Source organism: Rutidosis leptorrhynchoides, chromosome 3, assembly GCF_046630445.1.
Source record: "Rutidosis leptorrhynchoides isolate AG116_Rl617_1_P2 chromosome 3, CSIRO_AGI_Rlap_v1, whole genome shotgun sequence".
Lineage (NCBI taxonomy): Eukaryota > Viridiplantae > Streptophyta > Magnoliopsida > Asterales > Asteraceae > Rutidosis > Rutidosis leptorrhynchoides.
The window spans coordinates 576,456,634-576,466,215 of NC_092335.1; positions in this window are offsets into that span (position 1 = coordinate 576,456,634).

The following is a 9,582-nucleotide window of genomic DNA, read 5'->3' on the forward strand; positions in this document are numbered from 1 at the left end:
CATCCAAAGTACCGGATGCTTTAGTACTTCGAAATTTATATCATATCCGAAGGGTGTCCCGGAATGATGGGGATATTCTTATATATGCATCTTGTTAATGTCGGTTACCAGGTGTTCACCATATGAATGATTTTTATCTCTATGTATGGGATGTGTATTGAAATATGAAATCTTGTGGTCTATTATTATGATTTGATATATATAGGTTAAACCTATAACTCACCAACAATTTTTTTGTTGACGTTTAAAGCATGTTTATTCTCAGGTGAATATTAAGAGCTTCCGCTGTTGCATACTAAAATAAGGACAAGATTTGGAGTCCATGTTTGTATGATATTGTGTAAAAACTGCATTCAAGAAACTGATTTCGATGTAACATATTTGTATTGTAAACCATTATGTAATGGTCGTGTGTAAACAGGATATTTTAGATTATCATTAATTGATAATATACGTAAAGCTTTTTAAACCTTTATTTATGAAATAAAGGTTATGGTTTGTTTTAAAATGAATGCAGTCTTTGAAAAACGTCTCATATAGAGGTCAAAACCTCGCAACGAAATCAATTAATATGGAACGTTTTTAATCAATAAGAACGGGACATTTCATTATGGACAATTAAAAATTATTAAAAGAGTAGGAAATATTAAATACAACACTTTTCGACTTAAAAGATTGTAAGTAAATTTCATCTTCTACAGTTAAATATTTCCTCAAGTTGCCACTTGATCTCATTTTAAACCTCATTTGTATCTTGATGATTACAATCTGCGTTCAAACCATTCATGATTCTTGAAAACACCTTAATCAAGAGGATGAATCAACCGCGCTTTATCTACGAGAGAAAAAGATTGATGCATATAGTTATGCACCTAAAAACACTCGGAATCTGAGTAAACGCTTAAAACGTATCTGTGCTAGCTCTTTGGCGTTGTTATTACCGAAAATAACTTTGCTATTCATTTTCAAAATAGCAAATTTTGTCACAGCTCCAGCAAGTCAACTTCGACTTTTCATTCGAAGTAGCCTTACTATAATCCTGATATATACAATTACCCTTTTGATACCGGAGAATTCTTTTATATTCCACCACATTACCAGCAAATGTACCAGCAACCTTGTCGCTCTTTAGTTTAAATCCCTCCGACACATCCCTATATTTATCTATTGAAGTCTCGTCATGTACTCATCCGCATCTTGTAATGAGAATTGCCATAACAATTACCAGGAATCAGCAATCAGTACTTTAAAAACTCACAGCATATTTACATCAACAGTTATATGTATGACATTTATCTCTTAGAATTATGATCTCTCATTTTGAAACTCTGAAAAGCACTCAGTCACAAATCGATACTCTGAATGTTGAAAAAGCTGATTGAAGCAGCAGAAACCATAGACAACCGTAAACGACCTTAATTATCGAAAGTTTGATGATAAAGAATAGTATGTTGGAAAAGCTCAGAAAAGTTGGAACTGGAAAACGGATTGGGCTAATCACGAAGGAGATCAAGGACAAATACAAGGACCATACCATATATTCAAAGAATCCAGGTAATTCTGGATCTGATGAAACCTTCAACGAATATCTTACTCCGTACTCATGTTAAAATCTTGCGGAAAAATTTTTCTCCATCAATCATCAAACTTAGAAATTCCAAAATATCATCATCAATATCTTCGATAATTCTGAGGATATTTTCATAAATATTCTCGTTCGAAATTATATACCTCCTCGTGCTTCCCGTGCATCATTATATTGGAAACAATCAATAGAAAATATAGTACCGAAAAGTGGATTATGCGAAAATATGAAAGAAGCCGTGGACAAATCACAAAGAATAAGTCTGACTTCAAATAATCTAAATGATTCAATGTCTGCTGTAGTCTTTAGCGAATATTTTGCTCATTACTCTAAACCCATACGGACAATAGTCTCCATCATCCTCTGATCTTAGATATTCAAAGATATTATCGTACCTTTCATTATAAATATCCTCGATATTTCTGAATATATTTTTATAACTAATACTATCTGAAATCATTTATCTCTTCGTGCTATCAGTGTTACATCATATAGAAACTGTTAGTTTCTATATTCTGTAAACTTTCGAGCTTAAAATATGAATGTTATTGAAGTAATGTTGAGAACTGATGCATGAGTTAGTATAATATAATGACACTTGATCAACGTGATTATATTACAGTAAGTCATGCTGAGTTCTAATGGGACATGATGGTTCACAGTAGATCATACCACCATCATGTGTTATGTTACATAACTCTTTCATTCTAATTAACTTCTGAACATATCAAGAAAGTATATTCTTGATAGCTCTATTCCCAATGATTCTGGTAATTTGATGAATCAAATCGTGTTATCACGTTCTTTCTTGATTATAACATTAAATTCATTCGAAACTCCATACTTACAAATTCTAGACCATTACTCGTTTTACTAGAGATTGAGAGGAGATTAAAAAGATGAAGAGCTCCGAAACATAAAGGAAGATATAAAACTCGACAACAACACTGAAATTACAATAATTAAAAATTAAAACATCACGACAATTGAAAATTAAAAGATTACAATCAAACTACTCGTCGTCGTCAATTGTCATCTACAAAGTAGCGTTCACCAGTCATTTCACCATCCGTGAGGTACTCTGGAGACATCGGTATTTCTCTTGATGCCTCAACTGCTACTTCAGCTGATTCATCGAGGTAACGATAACCCAACATCTCTTCATCTTCAAGAACCGCATACAAAGAAATGCGTTTACCGCGATCTTCAATGGTATCTTTTATAAAGTACCATTGATCATCGGTACACAGAAAACTTGCCCTACAATCCGCATCATAATCGTCTTTATAAAAGAACACAGACGTGAATTCACACGGAACTTTTTCCTTCAGAAAGGATAACAAGTCTTGTAAACCAACATCACGAATGTCGATACCTTCAAACGAAATACTGTCGCCCCACACATATTCCTTTATTTGATTACGGAAATCACCTCCGTAATGAATATCGAATGAAACAATCATTGGGGGAAGTAGTAACATTTTGCAGTTTGGGAGTGCTTGATTTTGATTTTGAGAAAGGTGGAAATATAAAAGAAATATATGTTTGAGTGTATAAAATTAAGTATATGGTTAGTGTTTATATAGTGTAAAAGTAACCGTTGAGATAGCCGTTGGAATTTTTTTTTATTTTACTAACGACAAAAAAAAAAAAAAAAAATGGGCAAGTTTTTGGGCAAAGGTGGACGATGCCCGTTGGGACCTCTCTCATGATAATTTCATTCGTGCTCTTCGAATAATCAAATTACTTTATCCAGATTACGCCCTGTGATAAAATTCTATTTATCAACTCATATTTGTCATGAAAACATTCTTATTGTTAGCCATGACAACCTCACTCAAATTTCGGGACGAAATTTCTTTAACGGGTAGGTACTGTAGTGACCCGGGAATTTCCGATCAAATTTAAACTTGAATCTTTATATGTTTCCGACACGATAAGCGAAATATGTAATGTTGAGTCTTGAAAGTTTTGAAATCTATATTCATGCAAACAAATAACCTTTGACTATGCCCGACGATTCACGAACATTTGTGGGTAATTGAATGTGTGTTTATATATATATAATGTATAAATATTATTTTGATATTATGTAATTAGTAAACATTACATAAGTAATGAAGTGTAACATTAATATATTAAATGTAACTACAAGTTAAAAAAATATAACTGTTATGACAAATATTACCATTTCTAATTTCAATAATATCAATAATAGTAATATTAATAAATATTAAATATTATTTATTTTTTTAAAAATTTAATGGTATGACTATCAAAATAAATACTTAAAATATAAATATTACTATAAGAATCATTAAAAATTATTATTTAGTTGTAATTTAGATATTAATAGATAATATGATTAATACTATTATTATTATTAATATTATTACTTTTATAATTATAATCACCATTAGTAATGAATATGAAACTTAACAAAATTAACAATATTGTTATTATTATTACCTTATTATTATTGTTAATATTATTATTATTAAATCTATTATTATTATTATTATTATTATTATTATTATTATTATTATTATTATTATTATTATTATTATTAATATCTTTATATAATTTTATGTTTAATAAGAAAATGTAGATACTAACAAATGCAGTTAGCCATCTCAATCTATTTTTTCAGCTTTTCCTTTTCTCCTATTTCTAATTGATTGTTTATGTCTCTGATATAGTTAGCTGTCTAAATCTATCGTACCAATTAGTGCTAAAAACCATATGAACCAAGCCAAAATCTGTTGCAAGTCCATATCAACTTTATTTTTGTTATGAATACTTATTCATTCTTATTTGTCCAGTTAATAAGAGTTGTCGACCTAATCTCATTACAAAACAATCGATCACCACCATCATCACTCGTATATTTTTTTTCCTTCTCTTTCGTTTTCTATTATATGAAACAAGTACCATCTACCACTCTTTAAACAACCACCAACCCGTCACACATGCTGCTACAACTCCTGTTTTCTGTTAATATCGAAATCCCCACAACCCAACATTATAATCTCCATACAACCACCAGGAATCATCACCATTCACCACCATTAACATCAGGTATAATTATTACAACTCCTGCTGTTACATTCGCCACTATTGCAGGTACACTACTACTATTCTTCCATCACCACCACCACATACGATCATAAAATTTCTGCTGTAATGAATAGAAACCACCTGTAGCCACGGCTACCACCGCCACCTTCACAACCACTATAAACCCATTTAAATATCACCAAGAACAAACATCCACGAAAGTTAATCGAGACCATCAACAATCACATAAATCACCACCTTAACACTTTCAAACCGTCACACCTTCACCATCTTCATCACCGATCACCCCTAACAAAGACCACCTTCATCGTTCTCAAAACTGCGTTTGTATTTTGCTGTTTCTTTTTAATCCTTTTTGTAAAACTGCTAGTATATATTTTCGGTTACCATAAGCATGTGAGAAAAGAATATTTGTGGGACAAGTAAAACTTAATGGCAGACAACCACACCACTTGCAATTAAACAAATATGGGAACTTTGCATGTGTTGAATTTTTTTTTTTGGAAATGAGTGTTTTAACATTGCATGCGTGATCTTTAATACCATTTATGGGGCCGAGATTTTTAATTACTTTTGGGACCGAAATTTATGGTCTTGTTGGGTCACGGTTAGTTGTCCACTGGACAAGGTAATAGATTGTAATATTACAAGATGATATAGATAATGATAATGGACGATGTACGGACGGATTATGATAATGATATACGATATAGAATGGTTTGACGAGAATGAATGATGACGATTTGAAGGTGTGAAGATGATGATAAAACCGTAGTAACGAAGAAGATGATGTCGGGTACATAAATATGATGAGGATCGTAACGAATGAATGATGATGATGATTATATGATTTAAGCTTGAAAATAACGAATAAATCGTTTACAAGGATCGAATTTAATTCTATTAGATGATAGGATTAATGATGATGAACATGGGAGGTTAAATGGATTTGTTTGATGAAGAAGATGAATAAGGAACTCGGGTTATAATTGATTCGAGTGGGTTTATTAACAGAAAAAAGAGGAACAGAGGGACGGTTAGGTTGCTAGCGGGGGAGCGAGAGGTTGCGGGTTCGAGTCCGGGCACTGCCATTCTATTCTTTACAAAGCCTATTTTATGTGAGGTAGTAATTTTTTTGTTATCTTTTATTATTATTATTATTATTATTATTATTATTATTATTATTATTATTATTATTATTATTAATATTATTATTGTTAATACTAATTGTTATTATTATTATTGTTAATGTAATGATAAGTAGTGTTATTATTAACATTATTATTATGATTATCATTAACATAATAATTATCGTTATCATTATTACTAATATTATATTATTAGTATTATTATTATTAGGTTTATAAATATTATCATCAATGATAAAATTATCATTTTTAGTATTGTCCTTAAGTAATATTGTTATTATCGTTATTAACATTATTATTAACTTTATCATATTATTATTATAAGTATTATTAATAATATTACTAAATTTATCATTTTAAGTATTATTATCACTATTATGATTATAATTATTATTATTATCGTTTTATAAATATTAGAACTTTTATTAGTAACATAGGTATATTATTAGTATCAGTATCATTTATAATTATTAATATTATTAATATTGACGGAAGTATTATTATTAAAATTATCACTTTTATTAAAATGATTATCATTAACGGGTAGTGTTATTAATAAAAGTTAATATAATCATTACTAAAAAGTATCATTACTCTAAATATGTATATTTTTCTTATAAAGACTATTATTAATACTCCTATTATTATTATTAAGAAAATTATTATTTCTATCAGTATACTTATCCTAGTATTATTGTAACTATATTATGTAAACAAAATATTACTTATATAAAAAGATATATAATATAACACTTAACTATATTAATGTTATTATTTATTTAAATAGATAAAATAACATATAATTTATTAATATAAAATTTTTATCATTAATAATAATATATAAATTTGTTCGATTTCGATTGTATGTTTTAATATAAATATGAATAATATAGGTTCGCGAATCCGAGGCCAACCCTACACTTGTTCAATATCGTCATATGTATTTTTACTACAAAATACATTAGGTGAGTTTTCATTACTCCCTTTTTATATATATTTTTGGGACTGAGAATACATGCGCTGCTTTTATAAATGTTTTACGATATAGACACAAGTAATCGAAACTACATTCTATGGTTGAATTATCGAAGTCGAATATGCCCCTTTTTATTAAGTCTGGTAATCTAAGAATTAGGGAACAGACACTCTAATTGACGCGAATCCTAAAGATAGATCTATCGGGCCCAACAAGCCCCATCCAAAGTACCGGATGCTTTAGTAATTCGAAATTTATATCATGTCCGAAGGAGGATCCCGGAATGATGGGGATATTCTTATGTACATCTTGTTAATGTCGATTACCAGGTGTTCAATCCATATGAATGATATTTTTGTCTCTATGCATGGAACGCTTATTTATGAGAACTTGAAATGAAAATCTTGTGGTCTATTAAAATTGATGAAAATGATTATTTATTTTAAACTAATGAACTCACCAACCTTTTGGTTGACACTTTAAAGCATGTTTATTCTCAGGTATGAAAGAAATCTTCCGTTGTGCATTTACTCATTTTAAGGATATTACTTGGAGTCATTCATGACATATTTCAAAAGACGTTGCATTCGAGTCGTTGAGTTCATCAAGATTAATATTAAGTCAATTATAGTTAGATATATTATGAAATGGTATGCATGCCGTCAACTTTCGATGTAATGAAATATTGTCTTTTCAAAAACGAATGTAATGTTTGTAAAATGTATCATATAGAGGTCAAGTACCTCGCGATGTAATCAACTATTGTGAATCGTTTATAATCGATACGGACTTCGTCCGGATGGATTAGGACGGGTCTCTACATTCTATTTTAAGGCTTCGTCTTCGAATGGTATTTATGAATTGGTTCATGATGACACAGCATACAATAGCTCAATATACCATGCAAACACCAAGAAACTCAAAAGGGATTTGAGTGATTCCTACTTATGGCATTGTCGCCTTGGTCACATTAACAAGAACCGAATGTATACACTTCAAAAGAATGGACTTTTGAAATCAAATGAACTAGACTCGTTTGATGTATGTGAGTCTTGCTTACAAGGCAAAATGACTAAAGCACCTTTCAAAGGGACCTATGAAAGGGCTAAGGAGTTATTGGGATTAATACATTCGGATGTATGTGGACCCTTTAAGCCCATAGCTAGGAATGGTGAAAGATACTTCGTTACTTTCATTGATGACTTCGGTCGTTTTGGATATGTCTACTTGTTAAGACATAAGGACGAAACTTTTGAAGTATTCAAAGAATATCAAAACGAAGTACAAAATCAACTCAATAAGACAATCAAGGTACTTCGTACCGATAGAGGAGGTGAATACCTAAGCGATGCTTTCCAAGATCATCTTAGAAGTTGTGGGATTATCTCACAACTTACTCCACCCGGGACACCACAACTTAATGGAGTTTCCGAAAGGAGGAACCGAACCCTAATGGATATGGTTCGATCTATGATGGCTAGAAGCTCGTTACCTCTATCATTTTGGGGTTATTGTCTATGCTTCGTGGCTCGTATTTTAAATATAGCCCCAACCAAGAAAGTGGAATGAACACCTCATGAGATGTGGTTTGGAAAACCTCCATCTCTATCATACTTAAAGGTATGGGGATGTGAAGCTTATCCTAAGCGTTACGTCCCTAATAAGTTGAATGCTCGATCCACGAAGTGTATCTTCATAGGATATCCCAAGGATGATATGGGATACTATTTCTATGATCCAACCAAGCAAAATGTATTTGTTGCTCGAAAGGCTGAATTTCTTGAAACTAAGTTCCTAATGGAAGGAAATAGTGAAAGGAAGATAGATCTTGAAGAGGTTCAAGATCAAGTAGATGATACACAATTGGCTGACACTAGCACTCAACATGAAAATGTTGAGAGTGATCAGATGTATGATCAAAATACACAAGACGTTCGCAAATCTGGTAGGATTAGTAATCCTCCTGAGAGATATTGGTTTCTCATGGATGGTTGCTATGTGGTTAATTTGGATGAACCAACAAACTACCAAGATGCTTTATCAAGGATTGATAAGGATAAATGACAGGAAGCCATGAACGCTGAGATGCAATCCATGTATGACAACCAAGTTTGGGAACTGGTTGTACAACCTACTGGCTCAAGGCTAGTTGATTGTAAATGGCTTTTCAAAATGAAAACCGACATACATGGAAACTTGGATACATATAAAGCTAGACTTGTAGCAAAAGGTTTCACTCAAACTCAAGGGGTTGACTATGATGAAACTTTTTCGCCTGTGGCAATGCTAAAGTCTATTAGGATATTATTTGCCATTGCTGCTCATTATGATTATGAAATATGGCAAATGGATGTCAAGACCGCTTTCCTAAATGGATATCTTATGGAAGATGTCTATATGGTTCAGCCTGAAGGTTTTGTTGATCCGAAATATCCTAAAAAGGTATGCAAGTTAAAGAAGTCAATCTACGGATTGAAACAAGCATCTAGAATGTGAAATCATCGTTTTAATGAGGAAGTCGAGAAATTTGACTTCATTAAAAATGGTGATGAAGCTTGTGTATATAAGAAAGCTAGTGGGAGCACTATCATGTTCCTTGTACTATATGTGGATGATATATTGTTATTTAGAAATGATATTCCGGCAATGCAAGGAGTTAAAACTTGGCTAAGTAAATGCTTCTCCATTAAGGATCTTGGAGAAGCACAATACATTTTAGGGATTGGGATCTACAGGAAGAGATCCAAGAAATTGATAGGTTTGAATCAAAGTGCATACATTGAAAAGATCTTGAA